We start from the raw sequence: 23,545 nt of genomic DNA, 5'->3' as shown, positions 1-23,545 counted from the left end.
TTTAAGTGTGGATCAGCTTCCTTTTAAGCAGTAATCAATATGCAGGCTTTATGTATGTGGGTACTTGTGAGGATATTCAAAGCAAAGTGTAATTGCATTCAATGCCATCATGAACTTTTAAATGGAAAATAGGGGATTGAATGAAAACTACATTTACAGTTATTTACAAATCCACTCAGTCAACAGTTTTTGATCATGCTGAAAGGGAAAGTTGTGTTTCTTGCTATAGAATTGTTTTCTTATGCTGTTACACAACTGAGCCAAATTACTTGATGTGTGTAAAGAACAACGGATTTGGACAAGCTTTCTAAACAAAGCAAAGGGATTTGTGTTTGATTTTGGAAGATTGTATTGGCTCTCTATTTATGCATAGAGTCTATGGTATATAGGGTACAGTATACCATTTGGATGTTGGATGCCATGTAAATTATGGCCTTGGGGTCAGTGACATGGACAGCTTTGGACTCCAATATTCACATGCACTTCAACTAAAGCAAATGTTGTTGACATAAGAAAGTCTATTTATCAATGTAATACCTTCCTATGTAACAGACTTCCCTTTCTTGGTTGTGAGAAGGAGACAATTTTTCTGTGAACCGTCTCCATTTTTATCCTGCACTTTCACTCAAGGGAGTTTTGAAATGACTTCATCTGGGCTCTGGAATTGGTTCATGATGGCGCAATGATGACGGGATCCCAGAGGGACCAAAAGATGTTGAACGTGGCTTAAAGTCCCAGACCAATTTCAGCTGGCACTCGTCCCCCCCCCCCCCCCTCGCCACCATCCCGTCCCCCCTCTGCCAGTCCATCAGGCTTTTAGGTGAATCGAACAGAGCCGGCAGCCACCATTTCTTAGGAGCACTTATGTCCACCAATGACCACCATTTTTTTAACCATAACATTTTAATACGTAGTTCCCAACAGCTAGAAGAAGCTTTCATAGAATGGGATTTTGATCTAATGTGTGCATGAGCACCAATCTGTTTTTTAAGTAAGAGTAACAATCAAGGTTGTTAGTGTCCTATAACCACACTTTTGCCTTAATTATTCCAACTATTTTATTAAATGTTTTGTGAAATACCTGTGACAATGACCTGTTTCTACGAAAGGTGCTAAACCACATAAGCTTTACTTTTTCAAGAAAACTGATAGAGCTTGCAAAACGGAGAAGCCTGATAAGGTGGAATTTTCACATGACTAAATACCACTCGCCCCTTGAGAAGGATCTCCATCTAACAACACTGTGATCAAAGTATAATTGGGTGTGTAATATCAGAGCTTAAAGGGTCTTTAATTCGATCACAATCTTTAATCACGAGGGTTTGTGTGAGTTATCACTCGCTTGTTCTTCTTGATGGTGATGGATGGAAAAAGGAGTTGGAGGTATTTCAGAGAGCTGGTGGTAATGACTAGAGCTGGGAAAGGTTGTGGTCTGGTCATGGGGGGAGGGGTTGGAAGGGTTGCCTGAGTGAATCAAAATGCATTAGGTCTCGTGTTGCTCCTCAGATGATCAGTTGAAAGCCAGAGTGACAGGGTCTTGTAGGAGCACTTCAGATGAAAGAGAGATTAGCCGGGATGTTGGGATGTAAGGTGGCCAGCAAGGTCTGCGAAGATCACAGGATCAAAGCTTGATCCTTTCAAGGTGATTCAGTGAGGTGAGGTTATGTGCTCTGTATGCATGGCACCTCCTTGTGAGGGTGTTGTGACACTCCGAAAGTGAAGACAACACAGACACCAGATAAAACTGTTTGTCTATAAAATAAGATGATAAATTCCGTATACCTGAGACCACTAGCCCATTGAATTCACTTGCCCTGTATAAAAGCATGTTTAATTTATCCACGTGATAATTATAACTACACTTTATGACACTCCATGTGTGTCCCACTGTGCTGCATGAATAATAAGTAAACCATCAATCCAACAGTAAAGTTGTGTTCGAACTATATATCGGCGCTGTTTTCCAGTCCCTCGGTCAACAAATATGCAGCACTTGACAAACAGCACTTGATGGTGCACGGAGCAGCGGCTCTCTGCACTATCATGTTCTTAATGGTTCAGTTTTGATGTTACTGGAAAACATGAGTTTTTACACTTTTGCTGGTGCACTGCTTCAAAAGGTCAATCTACCGTGTTGCATGCCTTAGACATCCTAGACTTTTGACACATCTCTGTGACAAATGATGCAGTTTTGTAGGAGAGTAACTGTATCGTGTGTGTGCTGAGGGTTTAGAGCTTGGATCAAATAACTTTGTTGTCCCATCACTGTTGTTTTCTTTGACAGATACTGTATATACAGTATCTCTTAAAGAAAACAACAGTGATGGGACAATATATATTATATATATATATATATATATATATATATATATATATATATATATATATATATATACAAAGGACAAAACTCTGAACAGTGACATCAGTATCCAAAAAAACACTTAAGTCTGTAGTCTAGCATTGAGTTTTGGCACCGGGCAAAAACTGCCCTGTGGGCATAGGGCTGTCCCTATGTTACGGGTGTTCAAAACAGGAGTGTTGATCGATCTATTAGTTCCAAACAACCAAACCCCTCATTAGAAATTCTAAAAGGGAGCAAAGAAGAGAGAAATTAATTTCAAATTAAATGCATGATGAACAGCCATATGAAAGTGATTTGACCCATGACAAGGTGATTCTTAGCAACATTTCACACAAGGTTATCTAGACTATAATAACTTGCATAACAAGGTGTTTTGGGCTTCAGGCATTGGACAATGGAGTTTAAAATAGGAAAGAATGCAGGTGCGTGATTTGGCATCCATGGGGAATCCTGACTGCCACACTTATGCTTCTGGTCATGCTTTCTTGGTGTAACACAAGTATAACAGACTAAACCACAGCCATAGCAAGAGTACAAATGAAATATATGTCATGAGCATCCCCAGGTTGATTATCTTTGCAGTGTAATCAAGTGTATTTTCATTAACAGCTCATCAACACCTCATTGACCTAAATAATATCAGGGAGATGTAAACAGAACTTTGATCTCATAGTCTCCACCCCACTCCAAAAACAATTGGAACACAGACCTGAGTTCACGGCCCCTGCAAATCAAACTTCAGATAAGGTGAATGGACAAAAGCCAAATCAACATGCCAGTGCACGCCGTGGAAAACATCGAGTCACATTTGTGTATTTCTCTCCCTCAGCCCAGTCTCCTTGATAATGGGGCAGAAATGTGCAGAGGCACTTGTGAGTGCACTGTGCACATCTTGTGCTCCTTGAACACTTTACTTAAAACTTATTGACAATCAAGAGTGCTGCTTGCTCTGCACAGGAAGCTCAGCAGAGGGTGTGAGGAAAACAAGACTTACAGGCAAAGAGAGAGAAAAGGAGTGGAAGAGGGGGTCATTTTTGTGAATGCTTATGCTCCTGCACTCCAGTTAACCCGACAAAGGACAGTTTTTGGTTGTGGCTCCATCTCCAGCTGTTTCTCAACTGCTACAACTCTCGTGTCCCTTTTCCATACCATTCAAAATGCATGCTTGCCTCATTATAAATTATAATTGAAGATTCTACTATAGATCTACCTCTGTGGAGAAGCACACCTAACGATTTCATGCTAATCAGAGCGATACAAATATACACTCATGAGTTGCAATGGGTGCATATTAATAGCACTAGTATAAGAGTCACTATACAGCTACTCGGTGTGTCACTAGACATACAATTGGTACGTATGAATTTCATGGGCATTTATGAAGAAGTAAACTGTTAAATATAATCAATGATTTATTCAGTTATGTCCTTTTGTTGATCATTATGGTTACTAATGCAATAGCAAGAACATATCAAGGTGTTATAATTTTCTTCCTGGACCCATGAATTATGGCACGTCTTTAATGAATCCCTTGTTAAATTTTAGGATATTCTCCGATTTTCCCTGTACTGTCCAACATAATTAATTTACCCTATTTGAATGTTGCTAGCTATCTCTGGTTGGCCAGGATTTTTTTCCAGGACACATTGTGACAGTTATTGCAAAGTGCTTGTTTTCTGTTGTTCGCTTTCTTGTCGCGTAGGCTTTAATTTCAATTCAAGGCTGCCGGGGTTCACATTGAATATGAATAATGAATAATCCATTACACAGACAGTGTGTTGTGTAATTGTTTTCAGAAGGGTTCCCGGAGCAGAGACAACTCCGTTTTGTTATCTTGTTACTCTTTGTGTGGCCAAAGGAAAAGAGCAAGGAGCATGATGAGTCATGAATGCAGAATAACTCTCTGGTGCTTTCTCCTGATACAGATTGACTCTAATGGCAAAGTGAGGCAGATGGATGGGAGGGCAGGAGGTAAAGGTAAATCTGCACATCCTTATGTACCCTTTTCAGGTCACGTTTGGGTTGATATAATACAGTAAGTAAATGTTGGTGCAGAGTGTGGCAATCTGTTTCATCGAACACCTAAGTTGTGGGAGAGTAGAATGAAATGTCATGTTCTGAATCATACAGTTTGTTACTGTTAATACACACTAATGATGTGTAAAATTATTTTTTTACCATTTAACTATATTTGATACCGCTTAAATGACAGGGTTAAGAAACACGACTGATCTCTACTTCCATTGCTAAGTTATTGTGACATCATGTGCAACCTAACAGCAAACAGCAAAGAAAGCAGTAATATGATGTATACTTAAGTAGAAGTTATCAGTCTCTATTAATTCAAACAACTGCAACCAAAACAAACTAAAAGTCTTCATTCCTTTCAACTTGATGCTCTTTGTTTTACAAAACACACCAGAGCAACAGATTTAGATCAGACAGACTCAAAAATTATGTTACTCACTCTTTCACCCGTTCCAACATGCATGGCAACCAAAATTATGTTTTCAAGTGTCATTCTGTAATTCATAGTAAAAGGTTACTTCATTTTAGTCAAACTCTGTGAAATGCCTAGAGTGTAGCACTATCACTTAAGATGACAATGTGGATTCCTAGGCCACTAATAGCAGGTGTTGAAGGTTAAGAGTCACATTTAACTTGATCTTTCTCATGCTGTGAAGTAGCACAGATGGCAGTCTATTCCCTTTTAACCTCTCTAATTAGTACAGGTGACCTAATGACTTTTATCATCCTCGGAGAGGCCAACATTTGTAATGAGGTTCCTTTACTTCAACACAACATAACCTAATGATTTTCTGACCAATTTTGGGGTCAGACCGACTGGGGTGTTAAACAAATCAATAACATGAATAGGATTATGTAATACAATGCTTTGTATTTTATGTTTTTATGATTCAACATACAAATATATTTATTTTTTTGCAGTTCTACAGTAGTAAATCAGTACTTTTGTATTTGAATGACTCAAAAGCACCTAAATAATCCTGTCAGTCAGATAGTTCATTGTTTGATGAAAGATATTTTAAGGGTGACAATTTCAACATGAAGTGCAACGTCAACAAGTTTTTTGTTTTCTGAATGTTTTTGTTTTGTTTCCAAACTTCTATAGTTTGTAAATCAGAAACAAGGACGACAGAGCAACATACTCTCATTATAAAAAATAATGCGAGGGTAGTCAGAAGGATTAGAGTGTGGATTTCTATCTCATTTTTTAAAGATGGTATCACAGATTCACTGTCAAATCCCATGCCGGATGGTGCATCCACCACACTGCTCCTCTGAAACCACTCAGACACAGGGGGTGGCAAACAGTTCACCTCAAACAATTATTTGGAGACACAACCCATTGTGACCTGAAATACACACTGCTTTATTCTGAGAAAACAAACTTGACATCAGGTTCAAACTGAACAATGTCTTGTATTGTTTGTGAAAGAAGACATATCTGGAATTTATTTGTAAATTTATGAGTTATCGACAGACAAAAATTGGTGCGTGTAATGTTGTAGTGTTGAAGATCTGATCCCAAACTTACAGTACTTTTAAATTATTCCAGCTTTACCATTTAGAATCTTGCAGTTCAGCTCATGGTATGCATTAACCCAAGACACTTCCAGATCTAATTAATGTGCTGTGGGCACGTCTGAATGTCACATTGTCAGTCCCTACAAATAGTAATTGGCATGTTCCAGACAGAGAGAGAGAGAGAGAGAGAGAGAGAGAGAGAGAGAGAGAGAGAGAGAGAGAGAGAGAGAGAGAGAGAGAGAGAGAGAGAGAGAGAGAGAGAGAGAGAGAGAGAGAGAGAGAGAGAGAGAGAGAGAGAGAGAGAGAGAGAGAGAGAATGGAAAGGAGGTATAAAGAGACACATAAGTAAGGAATAATACAATTGTATCTAATGATGGATGCATTATGCATTATGACCATGGATGCATGTGGTTGACCTGTGGTTGTGCCAGGTTTTGCTGAAGCCAGTCCATACCACACACCATGTGTGCTGAAGCCAGTCCATACCACACACCATGTCAGCTGAAGCCAGTCCATAGTCTGCGGAAGAAAACAACTAATCAACACGACGACAAATGAAGTTGCTTTTGAGACATACTGGGGAGGAGTGGGACTATTTATATGCAAATGTTAACCTTTACAGTAGCAGAAAGTATGCTCAATGTATCAGACCAATGCAGCAGAACATGATTTCAAAGAGTGTTTGTGTTTTCTTCTGGGTAATCATGTTTGCTCATGGACCAACATATCTTTCTGTCTCTTAGAATTGTTTTCATTATCTAGTCATGATACAGTTTTGACATTGTAGAATTTCTGATCAGATTACAAGTTAACTGATAATTACTAAATCAAATATTAACTTTATTTCTTAGTCAGGGCCTCATTTACTAACAGGATTGCGCCCATTTCAGGCGTAAAATAGCGGGTAAAGACATAGAATCGTATTTACAAAGACAGCGCACATGAGGGACAAAAGGGAAAGTGGCAAAGAGATGGGAGGGGAGGTGTATTTCTTCCTAACATGTTAATGTTAACTGTAACTTCGTGAACCAATATTTCTATCCACTGTTTGCTGAACCTTCTTTTTCTTTTCCTCGAATCACCCATGGTGGCAGTAACATGCAGGCGATTTCTCATGTATTTTAATGGCGCGCTAATTAACACTAAAGGGAGGAGTAAGGCGCTGATTGCCCGACGAGGATCTGGTTTGATAAATACCACGCAAAATGCGGAAATACTCCGTGCGCTTTATGCGCCTGGGCAAAGGAGCAGATTAAGCTGCAGTGGCAATGTAAGTAAATGAGGCCTGCAGTCTTTAAGTAATGTATGTAACATGCACTGTCCAGAAACAACGTTTAGATTTTTGGCAACTGTGACACTAGTTACATCTCTCTGCAACCAATGAATCATTTTACATAATAAAATCCGTAAAGCCAATGCCCCCTCGCCAATGTGAAAGTTGGACACTCACTGAATAGTTACCCCACAAACATATTCTGCCAAACCTGTATTCATATACAACTGTGTCCCACCAAGGATAACATCAAATTATTGCGTTCATCTTTGAGAACATAACCATGGATAACAATGATGGTGATAAAGGAGAAAAGTCTCAGCAAGCCGCTCTGTTTCCAGCATTCTCTGTTGCTTAAACTGCAATTATGTGATCACAAACCACAATTATCGACTGTGCTGCCAGCAGTGTCTGACCTAACCCTAATTGGACAAAACAAAGTGCAGGCTCGAAAAGTTCTTGCAAAGACAGACAAAGGAAATCTTACTTAGATAACATGTTTAGGAGATGTTAATAGTGTAAATATTGGTTGTAAGGTTTCGCGGATGTTTGTATTGCCTATTTTTTACATCATCTATATCTCCTACTATGAGTGGGTACTCAGCTGCAACTCATTCTGTCTTGGGTTTGAGAGATATAGATATATATATATATATATATATATATATATATATATATATAGAGAGAGAGAGAGAGAGAGAGAGAGAGAGAGAATCAATAGCTTCAAACATGACACCATTAGAGCTGTGCCAAGACACACATGCAGTTATTCTGTCTCTTAATTATCCGTTCTAAAATAGCAATCCTTTGTTAAGAAACTGACTTAAAGTAGGTATTTCTTTTTTGTTCGAGGGAATGCATCACACTCAGCTATGTGTGGAATTGTATTCACGTTTCAATAAAAGACCCTTAGACTTTCATGTGTCTCTTCATCATATTTTGATCCTACCCTGATAACTAAACTCCAGTTCAGACTTTCTCCAATGCAATCACTTATTTTCACACAACCCCATTTGAGCCACCTACTCAATTATGCAATGTTTCCACCCACATGGTGGATCCGTTCTCATTGATTTACATTTACATTTAGTCATTTAGCAGACGCTCTTATCCAGAGCGACTTACAGTAAGTACAGGGACATTCTCCCCGAGGCATGTAGGGTGAAGTGCCTTGCCCAAGGACACAACGTCATTTTGCACGGCCGGGAATTGAACCAACAAGCTTCTAATTAATAGCCCGACTCCCTAACCGCTCAGCCATCTGACCCCCACATTCCTTATTGCGTGAGCATGATACCAATTGCTTCAGTTTCCATTGTAAGGCAATAAAATTAGACAAAACATAATTGCCTTAGCTGGTTCCCCGGAGCTAGGCTGGTAACCCAGAGCCTTAGGGGTTCCTTGTTTGCAATCATAGTCTTTAAATTATGGTAACTCTCTCAATGCATGCTTTTTCGTCTCACTCACTACAGAGGCCAGCTTGTAAAAGGGAGCAACTGACACCCATGTGGAATGAAAAGGCTCAACCTCCTGCATAACAACCACAAGAAATACCTCTAAAACCAAAGAGGATTTTCTTTAAAGGTTCAATGGAAATATTTGGACACATCTCAACGGGGGCTATTTATAAACTCCCATTATAATATGTTTTGTTTTGGAATATATTAGACAGCGATAGATCAAAAGGACTCAAACATCATGTTTACAAAGATTTCAGTTCACAAGTTAATTTTCAAATTGAGTATAGAAATGCGCATGGTGTTGATTTACAACATAACACCCTAACACATATGCTCACCTTCTATTCCTCTCTAGAACATTAAAGAACTCAACCAATCCATTTTGGTGACAACAAAAGTTAACAGTAAGTCTCATTAGTGTGGATGGGTAGGCACTTACTAAGCATGGCATGGAGGATTGGGTGACCCATATTCCTGTCCTGTTATCTCTGATTGCTACACAGTGGCAGAGCTTGATTAAGTGTTTCAGCATCCATGCTCCGCTTGAAGTAGGGAAAAAAGCAAAGGGGGAACATTTGACTTTTAAATCAGGCTGAGCTAAACTTGGAAGCCTCATATAGGAATCCTATTCTAGAATGCTGGAAAAGTAAGATAGGAGGTTGAAAGGGGTGATGTAAACAAAAGAACAAGAAGTTGGAGGGAAAAAGACACTTGAACATCCAAATCTTGGATTGCCTTGAGAAAACTTTTCGTTATGGTTTTAGTCAACAAGGAAGTGAGGTTTTACTCCTACAGGGTAAAACAAAGTCTGGAGGTGAGAGCTGAATTGCAGGCTTGGTGGGTCATTTATTATGTCAAACTTTTTTGTTCACAGACTTGTAACAAAAGAAAACATGTAGAATGATTCTAGATAAACATGTTTGAATATTTGTGTAAAAATACAGATGTCAGCCCAGTCTATCAGACATGTTAATATTCAAGCGTTAGGAAAAACACCACTATGTTGAATACCAACATATTGATGATCTCTTAAAAGAAAAAGCATTATTTGAACATTTAGAAAATGTATCGTGAAACTGGAGTATAGCATGATGGGACTGGTAGACTATTTCAAGCATTTGCCTTTGGAGGCCTCTGCAAAATGACATCACTTAAAAAAAATCTAATTTGTAAGCTTCGCCCTCACTCTAACCTTAACCATTTGGCCATGTGTTTTCATAAACATAATTAGTTGTAGTAGCAAAGGTTTTTCTCTTTGAGCAGGGGAAACATACTAACACTAGTTTTCCCTGGGTTAATACATGTCTGTTAAGAAGCCAAAGCGCACTCTAACTTGAGATTTGACCCTGGCATTCTACTATTGTAGATATCACTGCTCCCGAGGCTGCCCATAATAGATGGATCAGCCATGCAGTTTCATTACAGACATACTTAATTTTAAGCAAACGTGACTCTGAATATGTTAAGTTTACTGAACATTGGCTTGGATAGGGGGTTCTGTTGGAGTTCATTTGTAAGTCAAAGCGTGTGATCTGCCATGTTTCAATTAACGTCCTAGTTGTCCTTACTGTCCCTACATGTTTATCAGAAGACAATAATCCTTACTCTAATGAAATCTTATGAGACTTTGTGAAATTTTCACACGGTGTGATTGATTAAATCTGTAACCCCCATACCCCCCCAAAAAAACAACAACAAGAAATCATGCAATGCTCCACAGTGCACAACACATTTTCTACATGTTTGATAGTCTAACAAAGCCGAATAACGATGTTAACAACATCTTAAATGTGAATACTGACTGCTATTATAAACAGAGATGCAGTGGAACCACTACAACAATTATTTGAATCAGTAACAGTACATACTGCTATTATACAATAATGCAATAATACTGCTTTTAAACAATAGCAGAATTGCCCATTTCCCAAACTTGTGCGTTTCAGTCCATATTGCCATAAAATAATAGTTTTGCATACAGAGACATCTCACAGCAAACTTTTATAAACATGCCTTGCTGGATTTAAACTCACAGTTGATTACAAAGGATGTGAATTTCCCTATGGTGTCCATGTTAGAACATCTTCTGGCTCAGGTTCCAGACATTGTGAAACAGTGAGCCACATTCTTTCATTTTTGGGTCAATTAGGACTATATACAGTTGTGTCAGGCACATGGGGAGAATCTGCCCTGGCTGCCCTGCCCACAACAACATTTGGTTGGGAAGTTGGGTCTGGGGTAGCTCGGTTGGGGAAAAACAAAACAGGAGCTGTTCGGACCAATGAAATTGTCAGGACGGGCTTCATACAATGATGGACAGATGATCAACAGTAACGTAATCAACCACGTCACCAAAGAGTGATCGGGTTGAATTTGTTTTTAACAAACAACAGATTATGTTGCTCTGATTGGTGTAGGTATATCCAATTGAGCAAAGAGGCATTTGTTTTACAAGTTCAGTTGAAAAGCCCCATACTCACAGCCCAACGGAGAGTTATCAGACTCAAATTCTGACTAGAATTATGAGTATGACACCGTCAGGCTAGGGAGAAGCATCAATACTGAGAGTTTCAAATTAGATCATCAATTGCTAAGAGGTAGTGATGGAAAAAGCAAGAGAAAAATAAAAAGAGAAAGAGAGGGAAAGAGAGACCTCAAAGCCACCTTAGAAGTTGTGTTCTTTATCTCCGCAACGGTGTACAACACATCACCAACAAGTTCTAAGTGTCTCTATGTATAAAGGCTACTGAAACAAGCGGAAATTCACTTTTTTAGTATGTCTGTCTGGATTGAACCCTTCTGTATAGCGGGTGAAGCCCTTCAGTGGAAGAGAGCTATCAAATCAGAGAACAGTATTTCAATCAGTGGGATGGTAATCCTTCCCATCCTGATGTCAAGTGATCATGAAGCTACACCTACTTCTGCTTCTTCTTCAAGAACCATTTAATCTTAGGTTAGATTGGTTTTGACTGAGACTGAGGTACCAAAGTTCGTTTTGAGGGGAACGGTTTGACCCTAAAGCACTGTGCAATACTTTCTCATAACTTTAGAATCTTCTTTACTTTCCTTTTCTTAATTTGTAGATAACTTTATATGTTTAATCTTAAACATCAATCATCAACATTAATGCTTAATTTGTCAACACTAGAGGATATTTAGACAGAACCATTCCTACACAAATTTCATTAAAGTGATATGCAGAGAAAGCTCCTTTAGTAGACAACTACATTCAAGATATTTTGATTTGAATCATGAAAAATTTAAATATATTAAATAAAAAGTCAATAAAAGATTTTAGTTTAATGTGTTATTGTCTGCTTCATTTTTAATCATCCTTTGGACATGGGTTCATGTATTGTTATTGCTGATAGTGGTAATATACATTTACATTTATTCATTTAGCAGACGTTTTTATCCAAAGCGACTTCCAAGAGAGAGCTTTACAAAGTGCATAGGTCACTGATAATAACAACAACATTGCCCCAAAGCATTGCGGTTAGCCAAAAACAAGAAGTACACAATATAGTGGTAGGAATTCAATAAAACATGTTATGTAGTTTAATACATTAAATCTAAGCTAAATAATCTAAATTATTAGCTCTTATACATGGTCCCTTTGCTTATTTGATAGCAACAGACTCTGCTATTATCCAAGAGGGACAAAACTGCAAGCACAGGCATGCCGCTAAATATAGGTCTCAGGTTCCAGGTACTGTAGGGGGTTCTGTTCCCATTATCTTTGGGACATTGTCTCAGGTGGCAGGCCGAATAAGTAGAGCCAGCTTTCCAGAATTCCTTTAGGTGTATGTATGTGTCAACTGACACACAGATTCGTGCCAAACACCTGGCTGCCAGCAGTCCACCTGGCCCAGCCTCTGCTAGCCGCTATCTGACAGCTTGCTAAGAAATACAAGCTCTCACAATGGTGTTCCTGATATGCCATGAACACCTTCCAAATTGTATTTTACATTAGTCTGTTTCTGTTTCTATACACAAGAACAATGATATTTGGTGGAGCCCACTCATTTTATTCTCTTTATTATTTGTTGTGGTTGTTTTTTCTTATTGTGTCAAGCATTGACATGCATTCATTAACTTGGTAAAGCTCTGTACAGGTTCTGATAAACAAATAATTAGAAAACCAAGTAAGTTTAGTTTTTGTTAGTTACACACAGTTAATAGCAATATCAACACAACTCAACTACACAAATGATATGGCAAGCCATTTGAGCTTGTGTAAAATATATTCACTTCAAATGTATTTTAAAATAGGAATACTATCCAAATCATAATGCAAAAAAGAAGAAAAAATGCTAAAAAACAGAAATACTGTGGTTGATTTTTGGCTTTTTCATTAGCATAAAGTGAAACAAAAGTGAAATATCCAATTATCAATTTGAATCTGTATCTACGAAAATATCTTTAACCCTTTGTTGGATATTTTGCATAATTTATTTAACATGAGAGTATTACTCGTACAGTTGCCCTTTAGCCTCTGGTTTACAATGATCAGACTCATCTGTTTTTTGAATATTCCAATCCCCAGACCCTTTGAGCTACGCTGGAGATCACTGACAAGGATGAAAGGCAAAAAGATAAGCAGTCTCAAATTCTTCAAAGACTGGATGTTTTTTGAGGTCCCCCCCCCCCCCAAACCAAAACAGCCTATGACAGTTGGCTATGGGAAAAGATAACAGAGAGAAAAAGTCGCCTCGTAACGACATAAGCAGACACTGTTGAAAAGACCAAGTTGAGCCCCACTGGATATCATATTCTATGTCTGACAGAGAGATGAAAGACACACAACAACACCAAAACTCTCACCGAATGTAGCTTCACACCAACACAAAGACGAGGATTTAATCAACACCACCTTCCTCACTCTGCATCCAACGTACTTGAAAGATTAGTCTTGGCTGCTTGCACAAGTGGTTGGTCCACAGGGCACAAACAGCTTTGTTTTAATGCAAAAGAAGGTTTTCATAATCTCTTGATGGCACTATTTCTAAGCAATACAAATATCTAGTAAGTGTTTTGCCAAAGACAAGAGTGACTAATCACGATATGCCAAGGTTTAATCTTCAATTTGAAGAGACGTTTAGTTGACAGTTTATTTACATTTATTGGGACACAATGCATTGAAGGGGTTCCCATATTTAAGGTTATGAACTCTGTGAGATTATTGTGCGTTCATGAAGTCCAGTGTTGGGGGTGCCTTTCCCAGTCCTTTGGGAAGGTTGCGGGAGAGGGGCGGGGACAGGCCTTACAATTAGAGACACAGGCTCTTTTTTTTTTACATAGGCTGCTACTGTTTGAGCATCAGCATCCTCAATCCTCATCAACTCTCACCCCAGACTTTCTGGATGGCTTGTCGGAAAAATGATCAACTTTCATTGTTAGTAGAAAAGTTACATACCAGATATGTCTTGTCAATTTATACTTGCCTGACCACATTTAGGTGTGGCAAGTAGTAAAAAGGTTTACCGCCATATGTATATTTAATAAAACAAACACAGTTACAGAAATCAAACCTTGTAATGTACATAATGTACATGTTTTTGTATGTTCGTGTAGAAAAAAATGCCTGCAGGTTTCTTTTTATGCATCAAAAACCTTTTGATCTTGTTCCTGAAATTAGTAGTTGAATTGATGTCATGGAATGTATTCAACCATTTCAAATTGAATGAGTCAGACCAACAATTATTTTGAGAATGCTCCCATTTGAATGTAAACAATGTTATTTGTTGAGATAGCCACAAGCAACAACTTTAATTGAAAGGTGAACTTTCATGAAACAGATGTGAAAGACATCACTGAGTAAAGAGCGTACTCAGAAATGACATAGCACACTCAGATGAAGTGCTTTCTTAGTTTCATGTCACATAACCATTATTTCCCTAATGAGTGAATCTTCCACAATTGCTGCTCCTCTAAAGGGGCTGTATGGGCCATTTATTGTGTCCGGACATTATTTGCCAGCATGCTTTTCTGTTTGTTTCCAGCTGGCTCACACCAAAGACAAAGAAATGTATGAATGAAGACATGTCCAATGAAGTGTAACACAACAGAGTGAACCTGATGTTTGTTTGCAATTCCAGAGTGTAAACAGTTGGTTTCCCGACCGTTCAACCTTGTAGATTCCCAGAAGGAGTGAACAGCGGAAGAGTGATACATGATTGATGAATCAGGGCAGAAGATCAGACTAGACCTTCTGACATTTGTTGCTTTGTATTTTCATGCATCTATCTGTTCAGGGTATGCGTGTTGAATAAAAAAAATAAAAATCTGCATTTAGTGCCATGTCTTGCGCTACAAAGCACACTATAGAGTCATTGGGTGGGCAATTGGGAATTGGCCTTTATTGGTTGACTAAGTTAGATGGTTATGCTTTATAGACGTTACTAAGTAGGTTTGTGGAGATCAGTGATTAAGGTTCCTGTTGCTTTTCTTCTTAGTTTGGGGCAGAAGTGATTCAGTAAACCTTTATTAGGCTTGCCAAGGTGATGCTGTATTGCCTAAGGTGTGGTTTACATTGAGAGTGTCTGTCAAAAAGATAAAGATATTGAGAGACAAATGTCACAACATAAATCAAGCCCTACCATAGTTCTGATGCTTTAAACTTATTTTACTTTATCCCAGCAAAAGTTAATAGGTCATGTTATTGAGAGCAAGAGAGAAATTACAATGTTCAAAATACAAAAGAAGTCCTGGCTTTAAATTAACACTGACCATGATAAAAACGGTTTGGAAAAAACGTAAACAGGTTTCAGATAAGAAAGACCCTTAAAACATGGTGTTTCACATAAAACAACAATATGCAACCTGAGTTAATATTTGAGTAACATTTGAACCATATCTACGGTGTCCATAAAAAAAGAAGAAAAAAAGCTTCCCAGTAGATCAGGTTCAAGAGAAACAATCTACAAATTCCTTGGCAAATATTTGCTAGTTGTGTACCAGCAAGTAATGGCAGGTCATTTGTCTTCACATTTGTTTTTATACTTGAATTAATTGGCTTCAGTTTATGTGACAGAATAGTGAAAGACCTTGGCTAACACTACATTTGTTATCATTATTATGCATAATAAAACACAAGGAAACACAGTCGGTTTTGTAGGATAATGGAAACCATTACTCAGTACTTTATGTGGTTAAACTGCTTGCCATAACCAATAAACTCTAAGCTGTCGAAAACCAGAATCTGGTTTTAGCATATTATACATATGGTGTACACAGACTAATTCCAGGGGTTTGTTTAGACAATATTTTGAATTTGTGTTGTTGTGTTATTGAATGCACTCACTATCTTTTACTTGTTGTTCATATTGTCACAATGCTATATATTGTAGTGCTTGTTTCTATTTTTTCCAACAGTAGCATTGACAGTTAATAATTTAAGGTGTATTTATGAAACAAAAAAAGTACTACCGTACTCTGTACATGCTTACATATACTTCACTCAAGGATTATTAATTTTCAAAAGATGTAGGACAAGCAGAGAAAGCAACCAAGAATCTATGTTTTCCTGCATTTAATATCACTAACAATGGTCTAGCAGCATGCTGGCAATTTCTGGATGATTCTTGGAGCCATGTTTATTTCACCTACATTCAACTTTGACAATTAAGACAACAATGCTAATTGACATGCTTTCTGGCTACAAACTGTAGAACCATAACCATGTGAGTTTAATCTCTACATTTGTATTGACACTCAAAGACGATACAAAAATAATCAAACAACTACCTACACTACACAAAATCTTAACTCTGAAATACTCAAAAGAAACATAAGTCTTTTTTTCAAAAGTTTCAAGCAAAGTTTTGTTGTGTCTGTGCACATGGAAGAATAACTTACTGAACTCCATTCAGGAAGGTAAACGTTAAGGTTAGGGTTAGGTATTAATATGATCTGGTTTGGGTCTTACTTAGCCATGTTTACATTAAGAATCGATTGTTGAACGTTTAACTCTCTGTTTCCCCCTTGCCCCCTCTCTTGTTTATTTATTTCTTGAACAAGGTCATCAGTCTCAGTAAGAACTTGCCATGGTGCACTGACCTTTCTCTTTGAGCGAAGGCAAAACTGGCACATGTATCCTGTGGTGACGACTGCACATCCAGGATGAGCGGCACAGAGAAGCCTTCTTGGAAAAGGTCAGTGCACAGTACACCTTTCACAGACACACTGAAGTCTCGTCCAATCTTTTCTCCCTCACCCCATTCTACACAAAGAATAGTGTTGTGCAAATACTGTTTCCATGAACATACTGTGTCCATGCAAAACCAAGTTTGTGTGTTTAAGCTCAACAGTCACACTGTGAACGATAATATTATATACAGCTACAGTGCAAAAACAACATCTTAGTGCAGCATAATGTTATATCCGAAGTGCAACATCAAACTATTCTCTTTGCTCAGTCTCTTGCCAGACAGTGGCATACAAATATCTCAAATACAACCGAAAAAGAAAAGACGCGATAAAAAAAGTGCTGCCCTTAGGTCAAGAGAAGAGCAATTAGTTGAGGCGAAGTTTGAAATGGTGCGTCTTGAGACCTCATTGGAGGGACTGTACAAACGGAGAGGTGTGTAGTTGAAACGGTGGAGCATGGAAGAAGAAGCTCTGCAGTCTGAGAGTGCAAGGACCCGACTTTCTTTGCAGTGGGGTCACAAGATGACCCGATGTAGCACACGAATAAATGCGTATGGCTGAATGATTTCCTGTGAGTCGCGGCGTAAGTAAGGGTCAGGGTTTTCAGGTCCTCATGGTGATCAGCAGCTAGTGGAACAACCTCTACAGGGGAGTTGTGTGTGAGAGTGTGGTGCACTTGAATATTAGTCAGGCGGCTGTAGTCTGGATGATCTGCTGAGGGTTTATTGCACACTCTAGTAGGCCGGCAAGGAGGATGGCAGAGTAGACAAGACTGGAGTGGACTGTGGCCCAGATGTGCAGCTGGGTTGAGTACTCTCTCAGTAGAAAAGACCAGCTACTGAGTGGCTTGCATGTTGAGAGGCTGCCACAGAGATGTAATAATGTGTTGTAATAATGTAATAGTGTGAGAATGTAATATTTAAGGCATAATGACTTGCTACAGTGGTGACAGTAGCAATTATATATAAAACATTACTTTGGATGTTACAACCCATTCATTATCTATTAGCTAAACATATGCACATGTTTGATCGTGTATGGCATGATTTATACACTCAATTTCAATAACATGGGTAAAAAAACCGAGATGACTAAATCATTGTTGTTACATGCCTTGTTGGGTTTACTTAGTACTTTGCCAAATGCTTTATACATATTACATTAAAAAAAGTTTTATAAAAAATAAAAAGCCATTGAACTTGTAACATAGAGTAGTATTATATCAAGTGTTTCACTGGATGCAGGAAGAAGCTAGGCCAGTGATATAAATTCTTATTATATTAAGAATTAAAACCAGATTTTGTTTATCACAGTACATTATGTGTGTACTTGTGTATGTATCTGTGCAAGACAGTGACCATTGAGGTAATAAAATCATTGAATGATAATTAGGTTGTTGAAACCAAACAATGGCAAAAACGTTTAGTTGCAAATAACTAAAAGCAAGGCTCTGCTCTCTCAGACCTTTCTTCATGGTCGGCAAGTTCTATTGAAGAAGGCTCCATCTACAGAAGGATGAAACCCGAGGATGAAATAGAGTCCTCTCAATTATAATGTTCTCAAAAGCTTAAATGTATATTATGACAGTAATTGGGTGTTACATGCATCATTGTATCAATCTGGAAGACACATTTTCTAACGATGCTTAGAATATATCAGCAATACCTTCCTTCAATCACATTTCTCCTGTCACAATTTCACAATTCTGTCACAGTGGTTAAACACGTGAAATTAAACTGCTGTACCATGACAACCCTGTCAAATGCAATGTGTTTGCTAATAATTCAATGTAGCAAGACATGTACACGTCAGCATTAATATATCGTCCAGGTATTCTAATACGTACAGCTGTTTCACATTTAATATGCTGACCCTTCATCGTAATAACAGTAACATATTTAAGTTTTGTGAGCAATGTTGTGTGAGACTGTTTTAGGAAAATGTATTCCTTACATTAGCTCTTTTGCTGCTTGTTGTAAAAAAAAAGAAATGTCCATATCCAGTTCAAAGTGTGGAACATATCAGACTGCTAATTAACGTAATAAAATTATCGCTCACCTCCTTTCCAACAAAAGTTCAGTCATCCTGTTATCATCATTGACGTCTCATGATAAGAGTAATGACCTTCAAAGAGGTGTTATTTCACCTGATGATTACAAACATTATCTTGTGAGTGATGATGTGTAAAAGGCTACAAATAGGCAGAAGTTCTTGATTCACCCTAAAGACAAAATGATGGATTCTCATTTAAATATGAGTGTGAAGCAGCAGTAACAGCATGAATACCAAGAGCAACCATGCCTATAATGTACAGTAAGTACAGTACATATTAATGTAAAAAAAACATAACAGCACAACAATCGACATGACACAAAAGGTCAAACATGAAAACAGGATGGGTAGCTGTGTAAGGCTTCAATATAAAATGAACCTTCTGTTTATTTTCAACATTTTAGGTTTTGTGGTTCTTTGGTTTTTAGTTACGGTATTGTTTTAGGTTATAGTTTAGCTCCATCTGAAGGAAAGGTAGCCAAGACTCCACAAGCCTCTTGTTCAAAGTCAGAAGAATCTCTGATTGATATTCCTCTCCATTGTTTGCCATTTGCTTCATTATACTCCTCATTATGATCTGTTTGAGCTGGAACAACATTGTAGCTCATTTATGTTCATGCAGCGTATCCAGGAAAACAACGAGCCAATGGGATCCAGTCCAAGAAAAGAATGGTATGCTCACAAATTTTTCCAATGTCTCCAAGACAACTGACAGCCTTTCAGTTACATTGAATGGCATTGTTAGTGTTCGTCAAAGATTGATAGACCTCTCCCAGAATAAAAGCCAAAAGCGGCTTCAGATGGTGTGGCCCATTGTTAGTGCTGACCAACACACCCACATTTCCCTCGATGGGTACCGTGGAGCCCTCAAGGATTCTGATCCAGGGTTGATAGAGTCCACGTCCCTGACTTAGGCATTATTGTGATGACTGCGTGGACATGTGCCCTCATGACCTTTCCAGATGGAATGCTCCAGTTCACTTACTCAGCAGTGTGCTTATTCGTTTGACCCACAGTCACCCTTTGTGCTTGTCAAAATACCATACCATGAGTCTTGAAGATTGTATGATACTCACAAGTTAGATACTGTGACAAGAAAATGTTTACTATTAACTGCAAAACAAGCCAAGTATAGATTCAAGGTTAAAATGTGACATGCTGTTTGCTGTTGCTTGAATAGTAAGTGGACAGTCATTTTTACAAAAATTGTGATGAACTTGTAGCAAGACCAAGAAATGTCTCAAAAGAAGAGAAAGTAGGAGTGACAGATCTAAGCGCAGCTAGTTTAGGCAGGGCAATTGGGCAGCGCGCGTCATTCATTTATCGGGGACGTAAGGCGTCTTACTCCACCTTCCTTTCCTCCATCCACTACCACACCCATGTTAGCAGCGCATATCCATTGGGCCACGTCCGATAAGGCGTCTTTAAAAGACGCGCGGATTTGCACACTCACCCCGGTCGTTGTTTGATCAGTCCTGCTGCCACCCTCCACCGTCCCCTTCTCCCCCATGCTGTCTGTATGTCTGTCCATCAGGGGGATTATATCTCTAATGCTCCCTGCCTCATATGTCATGTATGTATGCGTTGCATTGAGGAGGCAGGGAGTTCTTTCCTCAGATCATCCACTCCGCCAAAGTAAATCTACATGTCCATGTCATGTAACAATAAATGCTCAAATCTAATACGTGATTGTCTTGACTAAAGTAATGTAACTGCTTGTAACCTGAACATTTAGAGTTCCATTCCGTTAACCGTATAGCCCCTTTTATTGTGTTATTGCCTTCTGATGCATAACCCTAACCATGTCAACCCAACTCCCCCACTAGAGAGTAATACTTATTTAAGCTTAAGCATAGTTTAAAGATGCAATATGAAAGTGTCTGCAAGGCCAATTATTTAAGTATTTAAAGCATGTAACAACTAGCCATTTGATTTTGAAATGTGAAATCCACTATTTACGAAACATTGGTAACGCCTTTTAAATACAGCAATGTTCAGTCTTACTGCCAAATGTTTTGGGGATAAAAGCTTTAGTTTTTGAATAAATTGTACAGTAGGCCTAAACTGTAACTGTCTAAGAGCTGGGCTGTTGAAAGTTTCAATTGAAGGTTATGTTACGTTTGTCCTTTTGAATGGAATGGATGGTGGGAGGCCCAAGTTTTTACTTATCATGATGGATGGGATTTATGTATGCTGTCAGTTATCATCAGATATAAACAGACAGTACTCTTCACTTCATAAACAGACTTGGACTGGAAAGGGTTCATGAAAGGTAGTGGATGTTTTTTTATAAGTTAGAGGAGAGGAAATTGAAGCCTTAGCTGCAGTGATACCCAGACTGGTAGGTTATTTTGTACATGCCTGGTGTCTATGAAGGTGCTCAAGCTGTTTTCCTTCAACTCAATATTGGAATTTGTAAGCCTGGTAAATATTGACTTTGTTTGTGCTCACAGAAAAAGAACAAGCTTGAAGCACACAGCAACAAAACATTGCTCATTTTAATTCATTTTACTGGCACACAATGTGGCTGAGGTCAATTTGTTTGCAAGACTTTAACATTTGTATGTAGATTTATTGATGTTCTCATTATGTGAAAAATTAAACCACTCTTTTATCAACACAAATATGTAAATAATGTAAGCAATGAATTTTTGCTAATCACAATTGATTGGATAACAACTGATTGAATCACGTTGCTTCTCCATTCTCATTTGTCAATTGATTTAATAAGCAATGCAAAAATGCCTCTGAAAGAATTTAGTGTCTGAACTGTATTGATGGGAATAATTGCAAGCAACTTTTTGGTTTTGTCTTGTTATTTCAGAGGCTGGGTGTTCATTTGTGCCAGGGATGCCAGTTCATGGGAGAAAAAGTCTAAATTACTAAACTCCATGGTCCTGAAATTCTCTTCTGAAATTATTTTTACTGGATTATAGAGTTACGTTTGTGAAGTTCAAACAGTTGATCAACGTTAACATTATGCTAGAATGTAATTGCCATCACGGCGGCTGTTTTGTCTCGTTCAAGTTTGTGTGAATGTAAATTTGTGTTGTCTAAATAATTGTTCCCCCTGCTGTGGTTGAAAGGGTCTCTTTGAAAATAGATTTATGTCAAGGAGAATAAACTGTATAAATAAGGATGACATAAAATACATCTGTAATGAAGTGTGTTGTTTGATAGGAGTAAGATGATTATTGTATTATTTAAGCTTGGATGCTAGAAGGTTTGGGTTGGGCGTTGAGGTGGTCTAAAATAGAAGGTAAAAAATAAATAATAATAATTAAACACATTTTACACCAAGCCAATAAAAAATCATTGGACCCTCCTATGGAGCTCAGCATGCATCACAATGCTTAATGGCTTTGACATGCATTTGTCAGCCTTGATAGAGTTCACATTTGATTACATACACTCTCCTGTCAACTGTCTTGTAGGGGAGGTGGATATGGTCATTAATCATGTAATTGCTAGATTTGTAATAGACTTGTTCCCCACTGTGAATTAACTCACAGGCGGTTGTTGGAGTATCATACAGTAGCATCTCTGGAGACAAAAAAAGAAGACAATCAGCATTTAAAAGGATGTTCTTACTTCAAATCATATGTGTAGTTTGGCATTCTAGTTGATAACAGCAACTTGTTGGCTGTAATGAAGATGATATTGTTGCTGGGGTTGCACTATTGAAGCATTGTTGTAGTTATGTTGTACACAGTAGCATTATTTTTGTTCACTGCTCCTTAGCTGAGATATGGTTATTTTACATTTTATGACTTTTGTACACTTCGTGAAGGTGGTAAGCTAGACAGAAATAAGAGACAAAAAATTAAACGTTTAAATAAGGGAATGGTATAGCTATTATTGGTAGCAATTCTTTTTGAGGGCATGGTGCAAAACGTGCATACTGTAAAGTATGTGGCTATGAACCATCACAAATGGCAGATAAAACTTCTCCATTCAAGTGTACATTTTGGGTTATTTTTGATCAAAGGTGCTTGGATCATCACTGGATATAAAAGACACTACCCGTCAGGTTTGTTGCAGTACCTGACAATGTCAAATACTGATAAGTTTCAAGCCGAGGTCTTCTACACCAGTTGATTGGCTGCCGCTCTTCGCATCGCCAGAGTATTAGGGGAATTGGTGGGTCCTGTGTCTTTTTTATTGATTTAGTTTTTAACTCATTGCTCATTCTTTTGTAAGTTCACACAGAGCGTTATTCAACCACTCTAAAGTTAATGCCAAACTGTGTCTCATCCTCAGTCTGTCTTTACTCTCCTGTCTTAGGATCACTCGTCTCTCCTAGTCTGCCTGTTTATACCGACCGGCGCCTGTATCTTGACCAACACTTGGATTCCTGTACTGCCCTGTTAGCCTGTGAAATGTCCTCTTCCTGTCCCTGTGCCTGGATCCAACCCTGTCTAGTCCATATTACAACAAGGTTGTCCATGGAGTATTTATGTAAAGAATCTTAGATCCTGACTGCAGATCTAAGCCCGCTCACAGCCACCCAACACCACCATATATAAAAGCCAATATCTTGTGTTAGTGTACTGACCATTATCAACTTTTCTATGCAAACTATTTAAATGTTTCAGTTTTGAACAGTTAAAACAAGAAACTGTCTGCAATATCAAACCAATAGGTGATTTTTGTTTCTAACAGCAGTGACATCCTAATTGAGCTAATAATGTCCATTTGAAT

This window comes from Hypomesus nipponensis, chromosome 3, assembly GCF_054491055.1.
Source record: "Hypomesus nipponensis isolate SF chromosome 3, ASM5449105v1, whole genome shotgun sequence".
Classification (NCBI taxonomy): Eukaryota; Metazoa; Chordata; class Actinopteri; order Osmeriformes; family Osmeridae; genus Hypomesus; species Hypomesus nipponensis.
The sequence above is the reverse complement of the archived record's forward strand: the minus strand, read 5'-3'. Positions refer to the sequence as shown.